Genomic DNA, 26,307 nt, shown 5'->3' with positions numbered 1-26,307 from the left:
ATCCACCGTGATAACAGTAATAGAAAAACTAAGTAAGGACATCTTACTGAGTCGCAAACATACTGGATTTGTAATGACTTCAGACCAGGATATTCATGTGCAAATAGCCCAGCAGCATGGCCCTCTCTTATGAGTCACAGTGCCACCCATAGTGGCATCTTAATTGGTAATGCTGAGTTACTCAGATGTCTTAAACTGGATTTTTTTTCCCCACAGAAATGAGTTTTTATTTTTATTTTTATTTTTTCGTTTTGAGACAGTGTCTTGCTCTGTCACCCAGTCTGGAGTGCAGTGATATGATCATGGCTTACTTGAACTTCTGGGTTCAAGCAATCCTCCCACCTCAGCCTCTAGAATAGCTGGGACTATAAGCATGCATCATCACACTTGGCTAATTTTTTGATTTTTTATAGGGATGAGGTCTCACCATGTTCATGTTGCACAGGCAAGTCTTGATCTCCTGGGCTCAAGCAGTCCTCCCACCTCTGCCTCCCAAAGTGCTGGGATTACAGGATTACAGGCGTAAAACACTGTGCCTGACTTCCAGATTTGCATCTTAAAGGGCTGTTCCATTGAAGTAAGTTTTAAAAATGTAAAATAAAATATTTTTAAATGAAGAAAAAGCCAAAGTAGATTAGTTAGGAATATGTGATTTGCTATGTGTAATGGTAACCCAAGACCCCTCACCTTCGACCTATCTGCCTCCCCAAAACCTACTTACCTGTTCTTAGAGAATGAATACTTTTTTCATATAGAAGTAGGAAGGTACATTTTTCACATATGGCTTTTAGATCAGCATTGTCCAACAGAGCTTACTGTTCTGATGATATGCATATTTATCTTCGGTTCTGTTCAGTATGGTAGTGGTGGCTGCATGTAACATTGAGCTTGTGGAATGTGGCTGGTGCTACTGAGGAACTGAATTTTAAATTTTATTTGACTTTAACACTTAAATAGTTTCACGTGGCTAGTGGCTATTGTCTTGGATAGTGCAGTTTTAGGTTGTCCTTAGTTGTAGTATGTATATTCTGTGTTACTGCTTGTTTCCAATAGTATGGATAATTGAGAATCGACTAGCTTTTTTCCCCCCAATTCAATTAATCCTTTAGGTGATTAGGACATGTAACATTCATAAGGAAGACTTCTTTTTTTTTTTTTTTTGAGACGGAGTCTCGCTCTGTTGCCCAGGCTGGAGTACAGTGGCGCAAACTCAGCTCACTGCAAGCTCCACCTCCAGGGTTCACACCATTCTCCTGTCTCAGCCTCCCGAGTAGCTGGGACTACAGGCACCTGCCACCGTGCTCGGCTAATTTTTTTGTATTTTTAGTAGAGACGGAGTTTCACCATGTTAGCTAGGATGGTCACCATCTCCAGACCTTGTGATCCGCCTGCCTCGGCCTCCCAAAGTGCTGGGATTACAGGCGTGAGCCACCTCCACCGGCCAGGAAGACAATTTTTTTTGAGACAGGATCTCGCTTTGTCATCCAGGCTGGAGCACAGTGACGTGATCTCAGCTCATTGCAACCTCTGCCTCCCAGGTTTGAGCAATCCTCCCACCTCAGCCTCCTGAGTAGCTGGGGCCCCAGGCAGGCGACACTGTACCTGGCTAATTTTTTTTGTATTTTTTGTAGAGATAGAGTCTGATTATGTTGCCCAGGGTGGTCTTGAACTCCTGAGCTCAAGCGATCCACTTGTCTTGGCTTCCCAATGTGCTGGGATTGCAAGTGTGAGCCACCACGCCCGGCCAGGAAGACAACAATATCACCAATAGCCAGCCTTCTCAGAGTTCTGGTTGTGTTCTCACACATTGCCTGGGTTACCTAATCAAATCTTCCCACCAGTTATGAGGGAGGTAGTCCTTTTATCTTCATTTTGCAATTAGGGAATGAAAGAAGCACAGAGAGGTTAAGTGACTTGCTCAAGGCCACACAGCTAGTGGCTGTCCAGCTGTCCTCTTTCATATCGCATCTATGTGTGGGTTGGGCTTTCTATTTTGCTGCATTTACAAATGTGTCTACCCCTGTACTGCTTCCACATAGTTTTATTAATATTTACTAACATTTTATATTAAGTTCTGATAACTGCAGACAAGTCTCCCTCTGTGTTATTTTTCAAATTAGTCTTTATCCATTCCAGAGCCTTTGCTTGTTTATATTAGGGTCTCCCAACTTTGGTACCATTGGTACTTGGGTCTAGATTATTCTTTGTGGTAGGGTCTGTCCTGTGTGCTCTAGATGATGAACAGCATCTCTGGTCTCTGTATCTAGACTTCAGATATTGCCAAATGTCAACTGGGGCCAAAAATCACCATTGGTTATAAACTATAATTCTGTATAAATTGTAGAGTCAGTGTATCAAATTTCAGAAAGAGTTTGGTCTGACTGTTGATTGAAACCCTGTCAAATTTATAAATTAGTTTTGGGAAGAATCACTATCATTATAATATTGAGTCTTCTCAAACATGGACCCATTTCACCTCAACACCTTCTCAATCTCATTTCATATCTTTTAATAACATTTTATAATTTTCCTCACGAAAGTTGTGTGCATCTTTTGTTAAATTTATTCCTGGGCGTCTTGTAGTGTTTTGCTATGATAAAGAGATTTTTTTCTTTTCTGATTCCAAGAATAGGTCATTATTGGTATAAAAGAACATTAGTAATTTTTAATGTGTCTTGCATATGAAAATCTTCTTGAACTCTTTTATTAATTCTAATAGTCTGCACATCTTCTAGAATTTTTTTATGTAGATAATTATATTGTCTGCAAAATAATCACAATGTTGACCCATTGTTTAACATTCTTACACCTTTAACTTCTTTTCCTCATCTCATTGCATTGACTAACACCTCCAAGAAAATGCTGAATTCTCGCAAGGACAGAGGGACACTTTCATTTTACAAGCAAAGAAACAAAGACCTGGGCCTGTCCAAGGTCATTCAGTGAATTAGAACAGAGTCAAGGCTGGATTCTAAGGTTTACAAACTCTTTTTCCTTTATTCCTTCTTGCTGCTTTTGTTTTGGTTAATTTAGTTAACATAAAAACAATTTGCTGTCAGACCCTTTTCATTTTAAACCTGTTAAAGCCCTAAAAGAAAGTTACTTACAGTCTTTTATTACCTGCAGAGTATAATGCATCAGCGCACTGATATTGACACAAAACCTCTGGTATTTTCTCATTATAAAAGCATGTAAACTCTGTAATATCTACTAGTCTGCAAGTATGTTTCCACTTGGGAAGTGCCTGCAGTAGAGTCTTCCTGCTAGTGAGCGATATTAAGAGGATCTGAGTTCTATAATAACAATAGCTATGTTTGATGGGTCACTTAAAATGAAGCAGGTACTATGATAGATACTTTACAAGTATGCCCTCACTATGTCTTTATAACAATACTCTAAAGTGTCTATTATTATCTCTGTTTTACAGATGAGGAAACCGAGCTTCAGGGTATTAGGTAATTTGCCCAAGGCCTCTTGTTTCTAAGTTTGCTGAGCCTGGACTCAGACCTGGGTTGGACACCAAAGTAAATGGCCTACTTGCTATAGATTTTGGTCACCGTTAGGTGTACACAAATAGAATTAATATTGGATGAATTCAAATTCAGTTTGATGGGTCTAGGAATTAATTGTTTTCACTGCTTTAGCTTAAGCAAATGAAGTTATCTCCTAGCATTACTTCCACATAAGTACGTACAAAGTAGTAATATATTTGATTTAGTAAATGCCTCCAATATGCTGGGCACATCATGCATATTATCTCTTATATGCATAACAAATCTGAAAGGAAAGCCTTGTTAGTACCACTTTAGGGATCAAGAGACTGGGGTTCATAGAGATTTAGTAACAGCTAGTAAGTAGCACAGCCAGTTTGCACACTGCTTCTTGCACCACATCAGGCCGACCAGTTGGCTTGTGAGCCCAAAGCTGTGTTTTGGTCACACTAGATTCTCAGTTGAAAAAATATAGTCCAGCAGCTGCATTTTAAAGAATCATTTCCATCATTATTCAGTATGTGGAACCCAAGAGGGCTTCTATAAACATGAGTACATGTTCCCAGACAAAGGAGATAATATCAATGACAAACAGCCATTATCTAGAACATCTGTTAGACTGTTTCTCCTGGTTTTAAATAATGCATGGCATGCTCTAATTCAGGTGTACTCTGAAAACCCAGCAGCTTCTCCCGTGATTTCTGTGATCTCTGGGTATGATGAATGAGAATATCTGTTGATCATGGAGTACACCACTTAATCAAGCACTTTGGCTGCAGATCAGATTTTCTATATTTTTAACTATAATTATAGCTATAACCAACATTACTTATCTTGCTTTATAATTTACATAGTGATTCCACATTCAGTGTCTCATAAGCATTTAATCCCCAAAATGGCTCTGCTCGGCAGTCATTAATATTGTCCTCACAATAGTGTTTTTGAGATTGCCCACATGTATCGACAAAGAGAGACATCCAAGAGATATTGTTCTTTGAGAATAATGGATTTTTGCAATATGGTTTAATGTGATACCATTTTAGTTTAATAGTGTTCAGAAAAGAAGATGAAGGAACATGTATTAAACAGTTAGTTGATATCTCTGGGGGTAAGAATTTTGCAAAAGCTTCTTCATTCTATTTTACATAGGCCTGAATTCCTTTTATTCGTTTTTAAATTTAAATTTTATAAATGCAAATGGTTTCTTTAAATATATATTTTACACAAATACAAAGTCATACAGGTGTATTGTTTAAAAAACTGTACAGTCCCGTAAGGCTGGTAATAAGAGAGATTCTACCTTGTCACCTCCCTCACCCTCACCAGTATTAGAAGGCAACAACTCTGAATTCTTATAGAGCACCGTTTTAGGGATTAGGAGACTGGGATTCATAGAGATTTAGTAACAGCTAATGAAGAGCAGAGCCAGGTTTGATATTTATTACTCCATCTCAAATTGAGTGGTTTTACTGTTATTTGTTATTGCTTGGTTTTAGATATTATATATTGACTTCCTGCTGTGGAAGATGAGGATTCAGACCCCTTCCGTACCTTCCTTCCATCCCTCATCATTCCACTGTGGTCATTTCATTAGTCAATGTGAGATATGCGCAGTATTATGACTCTAGGTCAATACCACTTGCAGCCAAGCCACACCATGTGCTGTGTAGACTTACATTTCCATTCATGTACAACCTCTCCTCCAAAGTTGGTAACAGTCTCTTTTTAAAAAACTTTTGCTTGTTATTAAAAGAAAATCACTCATTCATTTTCAAGCTTTCTGCTGGAATCTTGTTTCTTCTCAAGATGATGCAGGGCAGGAAGGTTCAAAATTGGGACTTAGCATGGGAGGGTTATTGGCTTCACCTAGGAAAGAATTCAAGGTCAGTGGTGAGAGAAAACAACTTTTAAAAAGCAGTGCTTGGCTCATAGGCAGTGTGCCCAGCATCAGCAGTGTACACTGGCAACTGTATTTATACCCACTTTGAATCACATGCTAATTAACAGGTGGGTTATTGAGAAGTTTCTGGAAAAGAGGCGGGAAGTTTCAGGAACCATTTAAGTTAACTTCCAGGCTGTTGCCATGGCCTGTTGCCATGGCGTTTACAGGCTGTCATGGCACTAGTGGAAGTGTCTTCATGGTAATGAGCAGTGAGGCCAACTGGAGGTTGCTTTCGTTGCTGTCTGTTGGTTTTGGGTGGCTTCTTCCCTGCATCCTGTTCTGGCTAGATCCTGCTTCCATCAGTGGGATTGTGACTCGAAAATAAGTCCTGCCAGTCTCCTACCTCAAGGATATTCAAGTATTTTGGGAGCAGCTTTATCATCTTGATGACACCCCTCCTGGGTGTCCCCATCCTCTTGTCCCAAGATTGCAGGCCTCTCTCCGGACCTGCTTCCCCCGGCCACCCTGGAAGCTCCCTGAACTGTCAGCATCTGGTTCTTTCTGCTTTTCTTTTGGGATGGATCTCACCTCAAAAGAATGTTTTCTGGATACCACATCTTTCTTTCTTGATTTACTGCCTCCACCCCTGCCATTTCCTTGCCTCTTTTCAATTTCTGCTCCTTTAAATCATTTTAGAAGGGTTTGAGGAAGGAACAGTGATCAATACTTGTATTTGATCTTCCAGGTTTAACCTGAAGTTCCCTATATTTTATGACCAGAAAAAAAAAAAATAAGTTTTTTTCTATTAGGGTAGAGAAACCTATATTTTCAAATTTCACTACTTGAATTACTCTGTGCCTTGTCTTCATTGTGTGGGTGCATCATTCACCAGGAACTGGTAAAATCCACATGGGGAAGCACCTCTCAAGTTGCTTTCTGCAAAAGGGCGCCTAAAAGAGACCCAAAAGTTTGGCCTGAAAAGTTGGAGAATGTCTTTATTTTATCCTTGTGCTTGTTGACAGCGTGCTGAATACAGAATTTCAGGTTGGAAACACTTTTTTTCTAGCTTTGGTGGTGTTGAGAAGTCCAAAAACATTTTGATTCTTAATCGTTTGTGTACACAATTTTATTTTCTTTATGGAAATGTTTAGAGTCTTCTCTTTGTTTCCAATACTCTAAAATTACCAAATAATAAGCCTTGGTATAAATCTATTTTCACCTATTTTGAAGAATATTTGATAGGGGATTGCAACCTGGAGACTCATGTCTTTCAGTTCCGGTAAACCTTATTGAGTTATTTATTTACTTGAAAAAAGAATATTCTCCTCTCTATGTTTGCACTCTTGAACTTTCATTGGTGGTTATTGACCCTCCTGGACTGATCTTCTAATTTTAAAGGTATTTTAAAGTTTAAGTTCTATGTCTCTTATTTTTTTTTTTAAAGAGCTTTTGTTAACTATACTTCCCAAACTTCTGCTGAGTTTTTTTTTTCTACTATCACATTTTTAATTATTCTTTTAAGAGACAGAGGCTTGCTACGCTACCCAGGTGGAGTGCTACCCAGGTGGAGCGCTACCCAGGTGGAGTGCAGAGGCTATTCACAGGTTTGATCACGCAGTGCACTGTGGCCTTGGACTCCCGGCCTCAGGTGGTCTCCCGGCCTCAGTCTCCGCAGTAGCTGGGACTACAGGCATGCACCACCATGCCCAGCATATCTTTCAATTCTTAAGAGCTCGTTTTTTGTTCTCTGACTGTTCCCTTTCTACAGAATATTGTTTTAGATTCATTGATATAGTAGCTTCTTTTGATTTCTCTGAAAATATTAATGACACTTTTTTGGTATAATTTTTGTCTTTCTACATGGGCTCTGTTTCTTCTAATTTACTTTTTTTCTGTTTTCTCTTATGGGAGATCTACTTCTTGCTAGAGCTTTTCTTATAAGTCTGGGGATCCTTAGCTGTCTACTCAAATTTAAAAGTGGAGCACTGAAAAGCAGATTGGAAATTTTGTGCATATAGTTGAGGCTCATCACTTATGAGTTCCACTGTGTGGTAATCTTTTCAGGTCATCGTAGGAGAACTCTTAATGTCAGGATCTAGGTCCTTTCTCCTGTATTGGTCAAATTTCCCAGAGAATAATCTTCTCACTTTCCTTTGGGCAGTATATTTATTGACCAGTGAGTCTGGGGGTAAATAGGTTTGAGGGTTCCAGTACTCAGTGTGGAAATTCCATAGAATGAACTATTTGTAGTATGGACACCAGTCCTCCCATGTGCCTGATATCCCCCAGTCCAGAAACGTTTTGCTTTATCTCCAGGAGAGTCAAGCTCAGTCTTCTAACACAGTGAGGGAGACACAGCTCTCTGGAAGTGTGTCTTCCTCCATAGGTTTGCATCCAATTCCCCTACGTTCAATTCAGGCCCAGCTGGGCTCCCATTCTCTGGAGTAGGTGCCTCCAGAATTGTAGACTTCATGGGTTCTTAGGTTTTGCTTCTGGGCACTCCCATGACCAGGTTAGAGTTATCTTTCTCAGGTGTGCATAAGTAAGTCTATTATTTGTTGCAACTCCTTCATCTTCTCTCTACGACCTCCCCAAATTTTGTCACTGCTGTCAGCATTTTGATGCTGCTCTCAGGCAGCATCAATTCACCAGGCACAGATCTGAACAATCCTGGAAATGAACTCCTAGACTCCATTTAAGCATCCCCAGTTGACACCACGTGAAGCAAAGATGATGTTCCCCACTGGTCCAGGTTGACATGCCAGATTCAGAAACTAAATAAATGATGTTTTTAAAAAGCCACCACATTTTTGAGTGGTTTATTTATGCCACAGTAGATATGTGGGAACAGACGGGCAGCACAGCATCTGCCGTTTAGTAGTACTTGGTGAAAGCTCACAGCGATTATTATTACTAATATTATTCTCATTGTTTAAACTGCATTCTTCCCTCCTGACCACGGATGAAGATATTCAGATACTGGACCGAAAAAGTCAGAAGACAGAAATCTTTTTGGAGATTTCTCTACAGACCCTTAATGAAAAATGTAGGATTCTGACTCAAGACTACAGTTTAGTGCCCATGGAATTATACAAACAGAAAGGGTTCCATGTTCCTGTCTTACCAACTCCTCATCTTTAGATTGGCAAACATGCAAACTACTCAAATGTGATATTTTCTCCTGCTATCAGAGCTTTTAGAGGGGAGGAGCTGCAACTTATTCTTCTAGGGGCAGGGAAACCCCTAAAAATCTCCCATGACTCCATGGGAAAGCTGAAGGAAGTTTGAACTGAATTGTTGGTCCAGTAAGGTACCCTGGACCAATGCAGGGGAACTCTGAACACCGAGATGATGATCAAGGTGGCACGGACTGCATCATGCGGATTCTGAGGACAGAGTTAGTCAGACTCCAGGGTTCTATTCACCATCTCTCCTGTGAATGAAGCAACCTCTGGCTGGGGTTCCTTTCACAATAAACATCAATAAGCTTGTAGATAGCTATTTTGTCTTCTTTTTCTGGGCTTGTTATGCAAACTCAACTTTCTTCATTGCTCTTTGCCAAATCTCCTCAACTGTTTTTTCCACACACACTTTAAAGTGAGAAGACTAAATCTAGACACAATTAGAGCTCAATCAAGCTTGCTTAACACAAAAGAGGCTGGTCCTTGACCCCCACATTTCATACATGTGCAGGTGCTCCTAAGGGCATCATCCTCACATGCTTTCTTTATAACTTTCATTGAGCTTAGGGTCCACTCTGACTCCAAGATTTTTTCTATTCCCTGATATCTGTGCTCTTTTTTCTTCCTCCCAGTTTTTACTGGTTGGCATAGTGTAGCCAATCCCAATTAATACACTTGGCTGACAGGGCCCTCCCTGATTCTTACCGCTTTCCTGGCTTAATCTTACCATTCTCCCTCTTATTCATTATATTCTTGGTATATTGGCCTTCATTCAGTTTTTTAGCCCAGTTAGCTCTTTTCTTTTTCTTTTTATTGTTCAATGTGCCTGGCATTAGGTAATCTGTAGCAAATGTAGTCAGTGCCCCATTCATATCCCCTTAGCATTCACTATCAATGGCTTCCTCCTCAAGCATATATGCACATCTCCACCTGGGGCTTCCTGGGGCTTGGGAAGCAAGCTCTACTGTGGGTAGGGAGGGCTGGAGGTGGGGATTGGGTGGAGTGGAGTGGGGGGAGAAGGAAAGGGTTGATCCATTGGAAGCAGCTCTCAAGCATGATGGACAGGAATTTGTGGATCAATAATCCACCTTCATGTTCCACACCATCTCCCCAAATGCCCAAGCTGGAAGGACTGTGCCTCCATTGCTCATAGCACTATCTTGCTCATTGGCACTCTTCCCTGCCTTATTTCCTCACTCCCCTACCCATGTTTCTTGAAGTCATCTCCCAAATAATTACTTACACTCCAATCCTTGCCTCAGATCTAAGACATGGGGTTTATTGTATGTTTGTGGTTATTATTAACAGCAGAATGGCTATGGTAAAACAAAATGCCTCAACCAGGCACCTCAGAAGATGCCACCAGCTTCAGTTCATAGAAGATGTTTTGCAGTTGAAATACCTAGTTATACTCTGACAGGGTTCACATTCATTCATTCAGCCATTCAGCAAATATTGATTGAGTGCTTACTCTTAGCCAGAGGTAGGGATTTCGGCATCAGAAGTGGCTGCAAGTGGTTGCAAATCCGAATTAGAATTACTGCTGGGAAAAGAGGAAGGTAGCCCTAATTCCGGGGAAACAGAAAGGCAGCCCTAATCCCTTCCCACTCCACTCTGACTCCATTTCCCTTTCCCTCCCCTCAGCATTCTGGCTGCTCCTTAAACAGAACTCAGTCAGCTCCCCTCTGAAGTTTTCCACCTTCTTCATGAGATCTTCAGACCTCAACCCCTTTCTTTAACAGCTGCTTCTCCAATCCCTTAGCCTGAACTAGTTCCTCAGGGTGAATCAGCTTATTTCCTCTATCCCCTCTTCTAAGCATTTAGTTTCACCCTCCTCTGCTTTGGCATCACCTATTACCTAGCTATGTCCTAGACTATGGCACAGCACATGCCTACTTGGGAATGTGTCTCCCTTTCTAATTTGCAATAGACATACATGGCAGCTGTTGTTGCCATACCTGTATCCCACTGCCCTTACCACTTTGGGGGCACACTGACCTGATTTCCAGCTGGCTGCACCTGCATTTATTGATCTGAACTTGACTTCCCACCTGTGCAGCGATCACCCGCAGGGATGGTAGACTTGATCACAGGCCCTTTCAAGGCTGCTTCCTTTCCCTATCCCGCCTCCTTATTCCTCTACCGATATTTTCTTCACCTTCCAAATAAACCACCTGTGGTTGAATCCTTAATTTAGAATCTGCTTCTGGGTTAGCCCAAAGATTTAGTTTTAAATTTATAGTTAATTTTAAGCAAAATATATGGATTTCTATTTCTTGTTCCATCAAGTACAGACACTATATCCTAATACTTTTTTTTATTTTATTTTACTTTAAGTTCTGGGATACATGTGTAGAACATGCAGGTTTGTTACATAGATATACATGTGGCATGGTGGTTTGCTGCACCCATCAACCCATCATCTAAGTTTTAAGCCCTGCATGGATTAGATATTTGTCCTAATGCTCTCCCTTCCCTTGCCCCCCATCCCCTGACAGGCCCCAGTGTGTGATGTTCCCCTCCCTGTGTCCATGTGTTCTCATTGTTCAACTCCCACTTATGAGTAAGAACATGTGGTATTTGGCTTTTTTGTTCTTGTGTTATTTTGCTGAGGATGATGGTTTCCTGCTTTATCCATGTCCTTGCAAAGGACATGATCTCATTCTTTTTATGGCTGCATAGTATTCCATGGTGTATATGTGCCACATTTTCTTTATCCGGTCTACCATTGATGGACATTTGGGTTGGTTCCATGTCTTTGCTATTGTGAATATTCCTGCAATAAACATATGTGTGCATGTGTCTTTAGTAAAATGGTTTATATTTCTTTGGGTAGATACCCAGTAGTGTGATTGCTGGGTCAAATGGTATTTCTGGCTCTAGATCCTTGAGGAATCGCCACACTGTCTTCCACAATGGTTGAACTATTCAGAACTTGTTATCGGTCTATTCAGGGATTTGACTTCTACCTGGTTTAGTCTTGGGAGGGTGTATGTGTCCAGGAATTTATCTGTTTCTTTTAGATGTTCTAGTTTATTTGCGTAGAGGTGTTTATAGTATTCTCTGATGGTAGTTTGTATTTCTGATTCTTTTCAGTCTAAGATCAGATATTTCACCCCCTTTCTCTTCCACCAGTTCTCTATTTTTCTATATGTATTTCTAGTTCTGTCTTCACTTTTACAGTGTTTACGTTGCTAACATTTACATTCTGTAATCACATTTGAATAATCTTGGTTTTTTTTTTTTTTCCCTGTAAGTTGGTTCTAAAAGTTGAAAACCAATAAACTAAGTGTACATTATTATGCCTTTATATCTACCTTGAATTGCAGGGCCAAGTGGATTTGCCTTTTCTTCTTCATGAGTTCCATGCCAAGAATCCTACATCACTCAAAGGAGGATGTTTCTAGCACCAAGGACAAACAGAGTCCCCTTTTTACCCACCATTGATTTCTCACAATCATGTCACAGTGTAGTCTGTTTCACAGTGGAAGCTTGATTCTCTTGCACAATTTTGTTTCCCTAGTACTCCTCCTCTTATCCCAGGTTTTGCTTTCTACAGTCAGTTACCCACAGTCAACTCTTTTTATATTTTGAGAAAGAAAGAGAACACACTTACACACTTACCTAATTTTTATTACAATATATAGTTACATTTTTTCTATTTTATTATTAGTTTTTGTTGTCAATCTTTTACTGTCCCTAATTTATAAATTAAGCTTTATTATAGGTATGTATAGAAGAAACAGTATACATTGGGTTTAGTACCATCTGTGGATTCAGGTATCCATTGGGGTTCTTGGAACACATTCCCTGAGAATAAGGAAAAATGACTATATATATATTTTTTCTTGTAGAGATGTCACCATGCCACAGCTATTTTTAAACTTCTTACTGATTCTATCAGTTGGTTTCATCCCAGTCTTTCATGAATATATTCTTTGTGGAGCCTACGTATTTTCTATTCTGATTTGGATTTTTGCTTTATAGACCTACTTTACAACTTTCACTCTTGCATTTCTTTTAGCTGCACTTTAGGGCTCATTCTACTGTTTTTTGTACGTGACTCTTTCAGTCTATTAATTTTTATTCTTCTTTTGTTGTGGCACAGCCTTAAGTAATTTCTGTGAAAAAGATATTAGGAGATTTATTTTCTGAGTCCTTGAATTATTAAAAATGTGTTTATTTTATCTTAGATTTAATAATAGTTTGGTTGGGTATAAAATTCTTGCATACATTAATTTGAGTATAAAATTATTGTAAATTAATCTTCTGATAGAAACTTGAGTACTTTTCTGCATTGGCTAATAACACTCAGTATTGTTGATCTTAGTATAAGCCTCAATCCTTTGTATATGCCTTAAGTTTTCTGTCTTTAAGCATTTTATATTTTTGTTATATCCTTGGGATTCTGATATTTCATAACTATGTACACAGTTCTGAATCCTTTTTCACTCATTTTGCTGGCATGCTGTGGGCCATTTAAAGATGTAGATTCAGATTAAATTCTCTGGCAGCCTTTCTTCTCTTATTGCATGTCTTTGATAATCCCCTCTCCACTACCCCTGTGCCCCTGCATTTCATCTGAAACTGCTAATGCTCAGATCATTTTCCTGAATTGATTCTCTGTGCATTGTACCTTCTCTATTATGATTTTGACCATTGTATATTTGCTCTGGATTCTAGGAAATTACCTTGACAATATTTCTCAACATTTACATCTGATTTTCAAAACCAGAAAACCTATTTTTAATTTCCCAGAGCTCTTTCTTATTTTTTGTTCAAGTTTTAGAACATTTCATTCTTGTTTTGTAGATGTGATATAATCTCAAAATCCTTCTGAGGTCATTAATTAGAGTGTTTTTTTTTTTTTTTTTCTTAATTTCTTCTTTGGTTGCCTGAATTGTGTTTGTTTCCTTTGGTGGTGTTTAGTTCTGTTTGTTTGGTGCTTCTGCTTCATGTAGTAGTTAGTATTCTCCATATTCCTGGTGATCTGTTTCGGTGTTCATTTTTAAGAAGGAAGACGTGGATCCATTTTTCTAGGTAGCTGGTGTGCACTTTTGCTGCTATTAGTTGCGTGGTTTGGGTGAAGCGCCTGCATGAAGGCAGGGCTAACTGACTGGATAGGCTTCACATTAGGGAGAAGAGGCAGGGAAGGAGGTTTTGGGCCTGGGGACCCCCGAATGCCAGAATGAGGAGTGCATGGCCATGGGTGCTGGTACACACTCTAGGAGTCCTGGCTCCTAACTCCTAGAAAGCGTGTTCAATTTAGAAGAGAAAGCTTTGTTGTCGCCGTTGTCTTTCTCTTCCCCAGGAGCTAGTGGAACAAGCTGGGTGGGCAGCCTGCCCTCTTTGTGCTCAGACTTGGAGGAAAAGTAGGGCAGGGTGTAAGAAATGAATGGTGCAGTAGGTTGGGAGTAGGTTTTTAATTCCTCTCCTATTTTGCAGTCCCTTTTCCTCAATTGCTCAGTCCTGGTCTGCTGGCTGCGGAGCCTGTGTCCTGCTGGCAGGGTGGCCCTTTCCCTGCGGTCCCCTCTTGTGCCTTCTGAGCCACCGTTTCCCTCACACAGGCTTGTTCATCAGTACGCTCTGGCCACTCAGGCCCTAGCGTTATTTTTTAGAAACCTCTCATCCTTTGCTTTTTGGTTTCCCTACTGCTATCCTTTGCTCTTAAGAGATTTTTATTCTTTGATTCCTCCATGTTCAAGGTGTCTTAGGAGAAGAGGAAGACAAATAGTATGTCCTGTCTCTATCTACAATTTGCCCCTTTTTGAGATTTCTACTTTAGGTTAATTTTCCTGGTATTAGAATAAGTCCTGCAATTTTGACCAAGTCCAGGTATGGGAAATAATTTGGTGTTCCTTTCAGCTGATGTTTCAATATTTGTTCATTTGAGGAGAGGTGTCCACGAGGGGTGCTGGGCAGCAATGGCTGGTGGTGGCTTGGTGGGTCCCTGGCTGTCCCAGGTGACTGTGCCCAGTCCCTAACTCACAGGCCCCAGTCCATCAAACAAAAGCCGGTTCTTAGCCAGCACCAGCCACTCTAGGTAGAAGTTCATTAACCACCGGTAGTTACCTAAGCTTGACCCCTGGGAACTCTGATTCCCTACCCCTGGAAGCTTATTTTAAAATATCTCTTTTGCCCACACTAGATGAGACATGCTCTGCTGAATGCAGTTTTCTTCATGTGACTCTATTTCCAGTGGCGTTTGGGCATCTCTCACGGAGAGTTCTCGCATCCACGGGCACCTCTGTGCAGGTGGCTTTCCAGGAGAGCCCAGCTGGGAGCACAATTCGGGAGAGTTTCAGAGCCTTCTTTCTGTGCCCAGCAGAGCCATTCTAAGCTCCACTGGCGCTGGGACTGCACCCACTCTTGGCTGCCTTTCCAGGCCATTCAGCAGCCCATTGTTTGCCACAGCCACACTCGAGTCTCTCGGGCTATGCCCATTTCCAGCAACTCTGAGCGGGGTCACCAATTAAAGGAGGAAACAAAACGTTTCCTGAGCCGGCGGCCCCCGGCTGGCTCTGCTTCCTGTTGCTGTGTGAGTGCGGGGCTCCCGCGTTGCCCACGGCTCCCACCGTTCTCCATGTGTGTCCCTCTCCACGTCTTCTTTATTCCTCATTAGCTTTGGTTTCCTCTCTCCCCCTCCCTCTTTTACATGTCTGTTATTTCCAACCCTTTAGCCACACAAAATGAGGGGTGCCCTTTTCCTGTTGCCTCGGGAGTCACTCCTCCCTCGGCCGTCACCTGCGGATGCCGGGCCATGGCACTCCGCCACTTCTCGGCCACAATGGGAGCTCTCAGAGCCGGGCGGCGCAGCCTGGGCCTGGTGCCAACATGCCACAGCGAGGCAGCTCGGCCTGCAGAGGGGCGTGAGCCTGGCAATCAGACCCTCACAGAGCCGCCACCGACTTGCTGTGGGGTCTGGGGCAAGTCACTTGACCTCTGCTTAGCTCCTGGTCCCAGAGAGGAAGTGAGGATGGCTTCCCTGGGATGCTGGAGGAATTCCCAATGAAGGCAGGACGCCTCCTGGCCCAGGCCTGCAGACCCACTGCCAGCCTCTTGGATGAGTGGTTTTGTGCATGCTCTCAGACAGAAACACACACACACAAATACACATGCACATATGTAGACACACATGCAAGCATACATATATTCATGCATTCATATATGTACTCACAGACATAAACATAAATACATATGCACACCGATATACATACATTTACACACAAGCACACATGAACAACCAATGCAGACACACACAAACGTGCACACTCAGGCACATAAATATCCCCACACCCACACAAGCACATATACAGACATACACACTTTTTATACCCTTAACACACACAATTGCAGACTTATTCTTATACAAAATATGCACGTATACATACACACATTTACACACAGACATACACACTCACAGACAAATGCATGTTCACCATAATCAAGGTTACATATAAGAGTGTGTATATGAGTGGGTTTCCCAATGAAACAAATATAAGCCAAATAAAATTTCATCTTCTCTTTATGGAAACGAAACAAACAGCTTGAAATCTCTGGGATTTCATCTGTTCTTTCCTTGTCATACATGTCAAAAGTCCATGGCCCGTGTGTGCTAGTCACTGTGCCAGGCACAGTGAGGCATATGACAAACCGCTGATGTGGCCTCAGGCCTTGAGGGACTTATGGGCTCTTCGGGGAACACAAGCCAATGACTCAGGGCACTGATGTGCTAACACACTCGGGTAGGGAGCTTATGGGACGGTCCAGCTGTGGCACAAAAGGTGGAATGTTGCATGTGGCCAGAGGAGGAGGATCAAGGAGGGCTGCATGGAGGCAGAGGCTCTTGATCTGGATGACTCCACCAGGTCAGGGTGGAACGCTTTAGCTGGGCTTGGTATCAGAGCCACAGACAATGACTCTGACTCCAGACATGCATGTGGAACGTGTGGGAAAGAGCAAAGGGTCCCATCAATTCATTCTTCTTTGAAGAGGTGGCTTCAAGTGCCTGCCATGACCACAGGGGTTGGGGGATTCTCAGCTACATCTGGGCCACCACAGGCATCAAAGCTGGAGAAACAGAGCTGACTGCCACTCGAGCACCTTCACACCTAGCCTTGCTCGACACTCTCAGTGAACTGCTTGCATATTTTTCTTCTGTAGCTGTGTATCTGTGGTGATAGACTGTATTTTTTAAAGGCAGTTGCATCAGTATTTTTGTTCCACATGCTCTTCCAGAACCTTGCCTCATTTCATCCAAGAGGTGGAGTCTGTTTCCCTCCCCTTGCACCAGGGTAGGACTTTGTTGACTACCTTGGTGAAGAGAATGTGTGACCTTGGGGCTATGCCATGGAAGGTGGTAGTGTTTCCTCATGGCTGTCTCTTTGGGCCAAGTGCCTTGGGAGCCTGGCACACATGGGAAGTCCAACTGTCCTGAAGGTGCTGTGCTGGAGAGATCATGTGGAGAGACCATGCAAGGACAGAGAGAGATGCTGGGGTCAGGGATAAGCCCCTACTGGTCCAGGCCCAGCTGTTTGCATCTCCCCAGGGCTGGCACCAGCCATGAGCGAGGGGCTTTCTGATGACTCCATTCCAGCCTTTGGGCTGCCCAGCTGATGTCTGGTAGAGCAGAGATGCACTCTTCCTACAGAGCCCTATGCAAATGGCATCTTCAGGAACCAAACAAACTTGCTGTTGGCTTAAGCCACCAAGTTTTGTGGAGGTTTGGTACCCAGCAACAGACAATTAGGAGCATCAGTTCAAGCAAATGTTTGATCATGTTTGCCCTTAAGGGCTGAGACAAACCTTGGGAAATCTTAGTTACTCTTGGAGGTCTTATTCAAAAGGCAACGTCTTCATATGTGTACTTTTAAAAATTGCACTCCTCTTGGAACACTGGAGAGGAAAAATCCAAAGGATCCGAGGTGCCTCTTTACAGGCAGGTGGCTTTATCTAAACACACGATCATACAAACCACCTGCTGTCCTGCCTTTTCATGAACTTGGCTTCTTTTCTACCAGGTGTAGGGAACACAGCCATTCAGCATAAACAACAATTTCCTTGGGCTTAGAAAGTCTAATGAAATGAAAGTGACAATCCTGGCATATTTGGGATTAGTCTTTGAATCCGTATGGTTCATTCTGTAAGGCATACTGACCTCCCACACTAGCAAAGGGGATAGCCCCTTACAGCCAGGGATCTCTAGAATGGAGAGTCGCCTGTTCCATCTGCTTCATGATACATGAAGTTACTTGAATGTACCTGCTAGTCAAGTCATAGGAAGTTAAGAGACAGAGAGAGGACATCTTGACTTAAAAATACATGTTTAAAAGCATTTCCAATCCACCATAGGTGAGCATTTTCATAAAATACAATAACAGGCTGAGTGTGGTGGCTTACTCCTGTAATGCCAGTGCTTTGGTGGCCAAGGAGGGGGGATCACTTGAGACCAGGAATTTGAGATTGCAGTGAGCTATGATGGCAACCCTGCACTTCAGCCTGGGCTACAGAGTGACTCTGTCTCTAAAACAATAAAAATAAAAATACAATGCAATAACAATGAATTACTAAGAAAATGGAATAAAAATATACACTAAAATTCAAGCCTAAAGTTATTATTAGATTTAACAGACCTAAAGTTACTCTGCTTAATTAGGTATCAAAGTCTCCAAGTGGTTGCCCTCCAAATCTCCACCGATCTCACTGCAGATCAGCACAAATCCTCAGTGCACCAGCTCAGATGCCCAGGACCACCCACTGACTAGCACAGGTCTAGAGAGCAAACAGGAGCTATTTTCAGGAAGGCAGGGTGGGAATGGGAAAGGTACGAAGGAAAAAAGCCATCAAATCTGTGGTACCCAGCTGTAAGAAGTAAGAGCAGTGGGCTGTCTTCAGCAGGGGAAGCGCCAAGACAGAGAATGTTAGGGTTCCATACAGACTGACTTGGTTCACTCTTTGTTTTTTAGCCTGAGGTTGATCTTAAGATCAGATAAGAGTCTCCACTGGAGAGAGGGTGGACAGGGCACGCGGATTTGTAATTTCTGGCATTCTGGCAGAGACTGGTATTAGGGCTCCCTTAATTAAAAGCAGATTCTACTTCCAGTCCTTCAGAGACACCAAGTAGGCTCCAAAGAGCCTGGCCAAGCACACAGTCCTCACACCAAGGTATTCTTCTTGGACGTTTGAACCTTGGAGTTCCAGGAATTCTGAGGATGCTTCAGCGTGTGTGTGTGTGTGTGTGTGTGTGTGTGTATGTGGTGTATGCCAGTCCAGTATCTAGCAATCAACTTCCATGGTGGCATGACACTTGTAGCATGGCTGACGGATATGTCCTTTCCTACTTGGATAGTGTCTGTTCTAACATGTCATCTGGGATCCCTTGCAATCTTCATGTACAGAACCGGTTGCTGCCTCATTGAGTTGGTGGGCACAGAATGTCTCCTGGTTGGCAGCATGGGTTGTGCAGAAGGATGGACCCTGCAGGTAAATCACAGCAGATCTCGGCCATGTTTGCAAGTATGTTACTCAAAAATTTCCAATTCTAATGCATTTAAGAGTTTTCAGGATTCATGTCATTTTCACCCGTCTTGCATTCTGCTGTGCTTTCTTGGGTGGAAGGGAAAAGCATAGCCTTACAATTTACAGGCATCACCCATGTCTTTTCTCACCATTATTGCATCCCATGGCCCTCAAATCTTGCTCATGTTTTGTTACCACTTATAGTAGTTTGGCGTTATTACAGAGTTTCAAATCCCAATATTTTTGGGGGGAGCATTCATAAAAATCTCATATAACGTTTATGCCAGTTTAATAAAATATGATGATACCCAGCAATTTCACTTTCATCATTTAGACCAAAGGAATATTTGTACACATGCATGAGGCAGTATGTGAAAGGACATACGTTATGGTAATTTCTGGAAAAATACAAATTTAGAAATGCCCTAAATAGCCATCAAAAGGGGGATGGACAGATAAACTCAGATTCATTCACACAGTGGGATACTCTCCAGTGGTAAAAAGCACGAGACATATCTGTAAGTGGGAACATGGAAGAGTCTCAAGATGCACCGTTGACCGAGGAAAGTGATTTCCAGATAATACAGGCAGCACGATAGCACTGCTGAAGGAAACAGAACCTCATAAACTACAAGCGTGACCACAGGTTTTCTAAGGGTACATACCTCATAGAAAATAATTTGTAGTGCACCATCCAAAACGATGACAGTATCTCCTGTAGTAGGAGAGGAGGAAACCGAGAGCGGTGGTGCTCAAAGGGGATTTTTAGCCTTACTTGTAATTCTTGGAGTGTTTTTTTTTTTTCTTTTTTTTAATGAGGAAACATTACTCATGTCTTATTTATGTAGTAATAAAATCATGTCAGAAATCCGGGTACACTGATGAGCATGGCTATCACCCCTGGCAATGTCTATCTGAGTAAAGGCCAAATAAAGATAAGAGAAAGAGACATGAGCGCTCACAGAGTAGTGCTCAAGGCCGGGGCCCATGACTCCAACTGCCAGAGCCTCCAGCTACAGCTCCACCCCACAACCCACCGGGCTGCGGCAACCCTCAGAGGTTTCCTGGGCTTGCTGCCAGCTGTGGGGTTAGGAGGTTAAGAGAATGAACCCTGAAACCAAGCCACCTGGCTTCCCATTTTTCCGATCCTTCCAAGCGATGCGATCCCTGGGGAAGTCATGCATCCCTCAGTGCTTCAGCTCCCTTGAGTGTCAAGTGGGTATAAGAATAGGGGGGTATTGTCGGAGTTAAATCATACGACCAAACCTTTACAATGGTACCTAGGACAGAGACATCTCCACGTAAATATTATTTGCTACTATTAATCTTCAAAAGCTTTTCTTTTTTTCTTCCCTAGAAGTTTCTTTAGGGACTCAGATGTTTAATTTCCACTAAGATCAAGCCAGCTCCAAAGCCTCCTTTATTTCAGATCCTTGATAAGTAGCATTACGGGAAGGTTTAAAAGAAAGTCGGGTCCAACACTTCCTTGTATGAATGGAGAAACTGAGGCCCAGAAATGCAAGTCTCATTGCTGGTCCTCCCAGGAAGTCAGCAGAAGAGCTAGCCCAGACCTCCTCCCTCCTGACCCCTCTGACCATCTCTCTGACCATTGGTACCACGCACTCTTCTGACAGGAAAGAGCAGGAGTTGAGCTGGGCGCCCTGGCTCATGCTTGGAATCCCAGCACTTCGGGAGGCTGAGGCAGGAGGATTGCTTGAGCCCAGGAGTTCAAGACCAGCCTGGGCAACATGGTGAAAGCCCATCTCTACAAAAAATATAAAAAATTAGCTGGGCATGGAGGTGTGTGCCTGTAATCCCAAGCTACCTGAGAGGCTGAGGTGGGAAGATCACCTGGGACTGTAGTGAGACGTGATCACGCAACTGCACTCCAGTCTGGGTGATGGAGTGAGACCTTGTCTAAAAATAAAAATAATAATAATAAAAAAGGAAGCTGGAATTGGCTTGTGGAGCAACAGAATTGGAATTTTTCTCAAAAGACTGACTTATCCCACTTTGGAAAATGGGCAAAATACTCCTGCAGCTCTGGCAACATTCTATGGAGTCCTCAGTTATGACCGTGACAATGGTACAGACAGGCTCGACCCTGCTGGTGCCACACAGCAGGGACTGTGGGAGCCTGACAATGAGCTTTCATGGCCCCAGGATAGGACAGAGAGGAGGCACCTCCGCAGGAGGTTCGGAGATTGAGATGTGCTCATTGCAGGCAGGCAGCTGCCCTTGCCATGGATGAGAGCAGCCCCTCTCTTCTTCAATATTGACCAGCAAAGAAACAAAAATCCATCTTAATACTTTTTCAGTGGAAAATGAAGCAGTTTATTTAATATTATTTGGATAACAAGCGTCCACATGAACAGGATTCGAATGTCAGTTGTCTTCGGGGAAAAAAGATTTATTGGTTGGTAAATATTGAGAAAGAAAAGCTGATAAAGAACAGTTTCAGCTGCGGCTTCTGCCCGGAGCAGGAGAACAGGCCTGTGTTGTATTTTGGGGCCCTGGGAAGGCAAAAAATTGTGAATGTCTTTCTTTGTTGGTGGGTGTAAAAGTGGAGCCCGCTACAAATAATTTCTTATTTCTTGTCGCATAGATTTTAAATTATGTAGCTTCCCTACCTTGTTAAGTATTAAAGCGGTCTTGTTTAAGGAAGAGACACTTAAATAATGAAGCTTATGTATCTTGTTTTCAGACATCAATATCTGGCTTTGAGTGGCACAAAGAAATAAAGGAATGTGGATTCAGACCTCACTGGGGTGCTTGGCAATTCTAATTCTACCCCAGACTGCAAATGGACACAAAACTGTTGCGACTTTTGTTGAAGAGGAGAAGGATGGGTGAGCATGTGACGTTGGGAAATTGTATTTTCTTCTTCGAGTTCTTCTGTTTCCGAATATTTAATCCTACTGTTCTCTTCTTTAGTGAAGGTCTCTTTAGTAAATAATCTCTGCTGAAATTGCTTCGGGCAGCACAGAAGCTGGATTCAGAAGCACACGGGTCTGGGGATGCAGGCTTCGGCCACCCTGATGCGAGGAAAGAGTGCCATCTCGTGGTCAGCTCGATATTGGCACCTTGGTGAGGGTCCAGGCTGCAGAAAACCGGGCTTGGGGAGGAAATGGTGCTGCAAACTGGATTTCTGCGGGACAGTGTGGATGCCTTTAGAAAACACCCAGAAAAGAGCTGAGTGCCACCCAAGGTAGGCTTCAGTGAATCCTCTGCAGGTGTGTTGTCATCCCCTGAGCCAAACACACACTTCACACACACGCTGTAGGCTGCGTGAAAATGAGGTAGAAATGTGGGGAAAACATAATCCCGTGGAGAGAACAAAGAGCTGAACATGTAAATGCCTCCGGCATGCCTGGCAGAGAGAACACTCAGGCTGAGAAAAGGGGACAGTAACTTGTACCAAAGATAAGGGAGTAGCCTCTGGGGAATCAATCAGCAGGGCATCTGGTCAACCCCTCAGACAAAGTCAGGTCTGAGCAGGCAAGATCTATGGATTTGATTTATTAATATTTTCACAATTAAAAAGAATCTGATTGTAAAACTGTTACATGTGTTGTGAGAAAAAAAGAAAAAACAAACAATATAGAAGTGTACAAAGAAGAAAATGAAAGATTGGAAGCGTCCTCCCCTTAGGGACCCATTATTAACGCTTAGGTGGCCAATCTTCCAGACATCTTGCTACAAATATATCCAAATGGAAATTAAAAACGCACTTTCACATAAGTGCAATCAGACCTTGTGCTCTTCTATCCCATAACCTGCTTTTTCATTCAACACTATGACAGAAGCATCTTTCCAGGTCAATAAACAAAGGTTGGCCTCATAGTTTTTTTTTTTTTATCAATTACATAAAGCTAATGGTATGTAATATTGATTTGATACCTGCTACATGCCAGGCACATGCATGGCCTTGCATAATCTCATAACAACTCTACCGAACAGGAGTTTGTATTATGCTCATTAAGCAGATGAAGAGGCTATGGCACAAGAAAATCGATCAGCATTGCCAGGGTATCTGACCTTAGAGCCCAGGATCTTGACCAGTAGGCTAGAAATGAAGCACAATTTACTTACCAGTTTTCCGTTGATGGACATTAAGCTATTTCCTACTTTTCTGGTATAAAAAATAAGATTGCAGTGAAATTTTAGGGCATATATATCTTTGTACCTTAGTGAGTTCTCTCTAAGTTAACTTGAAAGTGGTGGGGTGTGGGGTTTGTGGGTCAAAGTGTATGCTCAATTTGTGCTTTACTGTGCACCCGACTTCCCTCCAGACAGCATGTGCTGGCTCACACTCCCACCAGCTGTACAGGAGAATTTCCAGTGCCCCACGACCTTGCCAGTACTAGGCTTCCTCATCAGTTTTTTCTCTCCTTTATTTTTCTTCAGAAAAAAAAAAATAGCCTTTGAAAAAATTGTAGGAACAAGTGAAATGTGCACTTGTAAGTGCTTCACCCAATGTAGATCCACCCGGTGTTAACGTTTTGCCACATCTGCTCTCTGTTAGTTTTTAACAAACTGGAGTTATCTATAGAGATCATAACACTTGATGGCTAAATACTTCGGCGTGTGTCTCTTAAGAACAAAAACACACCCTTACGTAAGCATAAAATAATTGGTACACTTGGGAATTGCTAAAATACGATTTTCTAATACAAAATTCATATCAAGTCATTGAAAAAAGACACTTCTTGACTTGAAATGAGATTACATCCCAATAAACCCATCATAAGTTGAAAAAATGTAAGTAAAAATGCATTTAATACACTAAATCTGCTGAATATTATAACAACTTTGCCTACATTAAATGTGCTCAGAACACTTACATTAGCCTACGGTTGGACAAAATTATCCAACACAGAGCCTATTTTATAATAAAGTGTTAGATATCTCATGTAATGTATGGAATACCATACTGAAAGTGAAAAGCAGAATGGTATGGGTTCTCACAGTACGGTTTCCACTGAGTGCCTATCACTTTTGCCCCATTGTAAAATTGAAGAATTGTAAGTTGAACAATTGTAAGTTGTGGACTGTCTGTACTTAACAGATTTTGTCTTGATCCAGAATGGAATCAAGGGTCACATACTGTTTCCCTGTCACGTCTCTTGAATCCAGAACATTTTGAAGAGTTTTATGGAGTGTACTTAGGCCTGGATTTATCTGATTGTGCCTCAGGATTAGATTTAGCATAAATATTGTTGGCAGGCATATTATACAGATGCTGTTGCCTCCTTCTCAGGGCATGATATCAGGAGGAACAACAAGATGCCAATTTGTCCACAATTTGTGACATTAACTTTGATCACTCAGTTAAGTGAGTGCCTGCTATATTTCTCCGTTGGAAATGTACCCTGATCTTCTGTGATTATTAAGTGACCTACTGGGTGATACTTTGAGACAGAATGTCTTGCTTCCCAACAATCTCTTACCCAGTGATTTTAGAATCTATTGATCATCCTTGCCTGGATCAATTGCTGCTTTCCTGACTATAAAGTGCTTTTTCATTTCCCATTCTTTCTACTTTTAAAAAAAGTTATCGTTTTTCTGTAAAGAAAATCTTCTTATTCTACCCCTCAACTTTTTTAGTATCAGATTGTAGTCATGGCTTCTTTCTCAATCCAGTGTATTTCTGTCGCTATCCATTTTAACAGCCAGATCATCCCAAATTTGGCAAGTGGCAGCCCCTTCAAGCTGGACCTGTGTCCTCTGAGCCCCTCTCTGCTCTCTGGCATGAGATGCTCCAGGCTCACCTTGCACTTTCTTTGCCTCAGGTCTGGCATCAGCCATTTCTCCAAAAGCCCTCCCATCTTTGTTTATCTATTTATTCATATTTAATATCTCATTATTATTAGTTTTAAAATTTATATAAGATAAAGTTGACTTTGTTGTGTAGTTGTAGGAATTTTAATGTAGGTATAGGTTTGTGAAGTCACCACTCTAATTGAGATACAGAACAACTCCAAATCATCAAGTTACACACTTCAAATATATATAATTTTTAATTGTCAGCTATACCTCAGTAAAACTGGGGAGAAAAGATACAGTTTCATGCCCAGAAACTACTTTGTGCTTCCTGTTTGTGGTCAAACATGTCCTTTATCCCTGACAGCTGCTGATCTTATCTCTGTCTTTATAGTTTTACCTCTTCTAGAACGTTACAAAAATGAGATCGCATAATATGCAGCCTTTTGAGTCTGGCTTCTACTTTCCTTTAGCATAACGCCTTTGAGACTCAGCTGTTGCATGCATCAACAGTTCGTTCCTTTTTATTGCTGAGTGGTAGGTATTCCATCGTGCGGATGATCCACAGTTTGCTTATGCATTTACCCACTAAGACAAATGGGTTGTGTCCAGTTTTTGTTGATTATGAATAGAGATGCATAAACATTTATGTATAGAGTTTTCTTGTGTGAGCATAAGTTTTCATTTCTCTTGGGTAGGTGCCTAGGAGTGGGATTACTGAGTTGCACACTAAGTGTATGTTTCACCTTTTAAAAGCTGTCAAGCCTTTTTCAGAGCAGCCAAGCCAGTCTGCGTTTCACCAGCAATTCCTGAGAGTTTCAGTTGCTCTGCATCCTTGCCAGTGCTTGATATTGCCAGGTTGCTTTTTTAAAAACTAATTTTAAAATATGTTCAGTGCCTCCCTTTTTTAATCTTTGTAAATGTTATAGGTGAATTTAAAAAGTCAATCTCAATATACATTGACTGTTAATAATACTATTAATTACTATTACTGTTAATAATACTAATAAGTAACTATCAATCTCATAGATGAAAAAGATGATTTATGATCTTTAAAAATTTGCATTTTTATCATTAGGAAAGTCAGAAGGGCTCAATTTTAAACAGAGAGAGAAGCGGATAGAGACGTGTGTTCTCGCCTGAAGGTGTCTTTCATCTTGGGCTGCCTCTATCTATTTCCAGGATCACTGGCGGCCCTTGTACTCTTATCCTCAGCTCTTCCTGGAGGCATTTTCATTTCATTCAGGCCATGGATGGGAAAGAACGTCCAGCCCATTCTCTCTCCCTCTTCTGATTAAAAGGAGAGGAGACAGAAGTGGAAAGGGCAAAACCAATTATAGGTTGTAGCCTACACTATCCAAAGCAATGTATACATTCAATGAAATCTCTGTCAAAATACCTATGACATTCTTTAGAGAAGCAGAAAAAAAATCCTAAAATGTATGTGGAACCACAAAAGACCAAAATAGCT

The 26,307-nt window shown here is 41.8% G+C and overlaps 2 long non-coding RNA genes across 2 annotated transcripts in view; one reads left to right on the top strand and one right to left on the bottom strand.

Moving 5' to 3' along the window:
* Positions 1-26,307, top strand: part of LOC117068377 — a 94,675-nt gene that overhangs the window by 21,255 nt on the left and 47,113 nt on the right. The window contains exons 3-5 of the long non-coding RNA XR_004431094.1: positions 18,904-19,037; positions 21,778-21,922; positions 22,008-22,281. This is a non-coding gene — a long non-coding RNA (uncharacterized LOC117068377). The remainder of the gene's footprint in view (positions 1-18,903; positions 19,038-21,777; positions 21,923-22,007; positions 22,282-26,307) is intronic.
* Positions 17,592-26,307, bottom strand: part of LOC117068378 — a 92,957-nt gene continuing 84,241 nt past the window's right edge. The window contains exons 4-5 of the long non-coding RNA XR_004431095.1: positions 18,714-19,031; positions 17,592-18,077 (exon numbers count right to left, since the gene is read on the bottom strand). This is a non-coding gene — a long non-coding RNA (uncharacterized LOC117068378). The remainder of the gene's footprint in view (positions 18,078-18,713; positions 19,032-26,307) is intronic.

This window comes from Trachypithecus francoisi, unplaced genomic scaffold (genome assembly GCF_009764315.1).
Source record: "Trachypithecus francoisi isolate TF-2019V2 unplaced genomic scaffold, Tfra_2.0 Lachesis_group21, whole genome shotgun sequence".
Taxonomy (NCBI): Eukaryota; Metazoa; Chordata; class Mammalia; order Primates; family Cercopithecidae; genus Trachypithecus; species Trachypithecus francoisi.
This window is presented reverse-complemented; position numbering and strand designations above follow the sequence as displayed.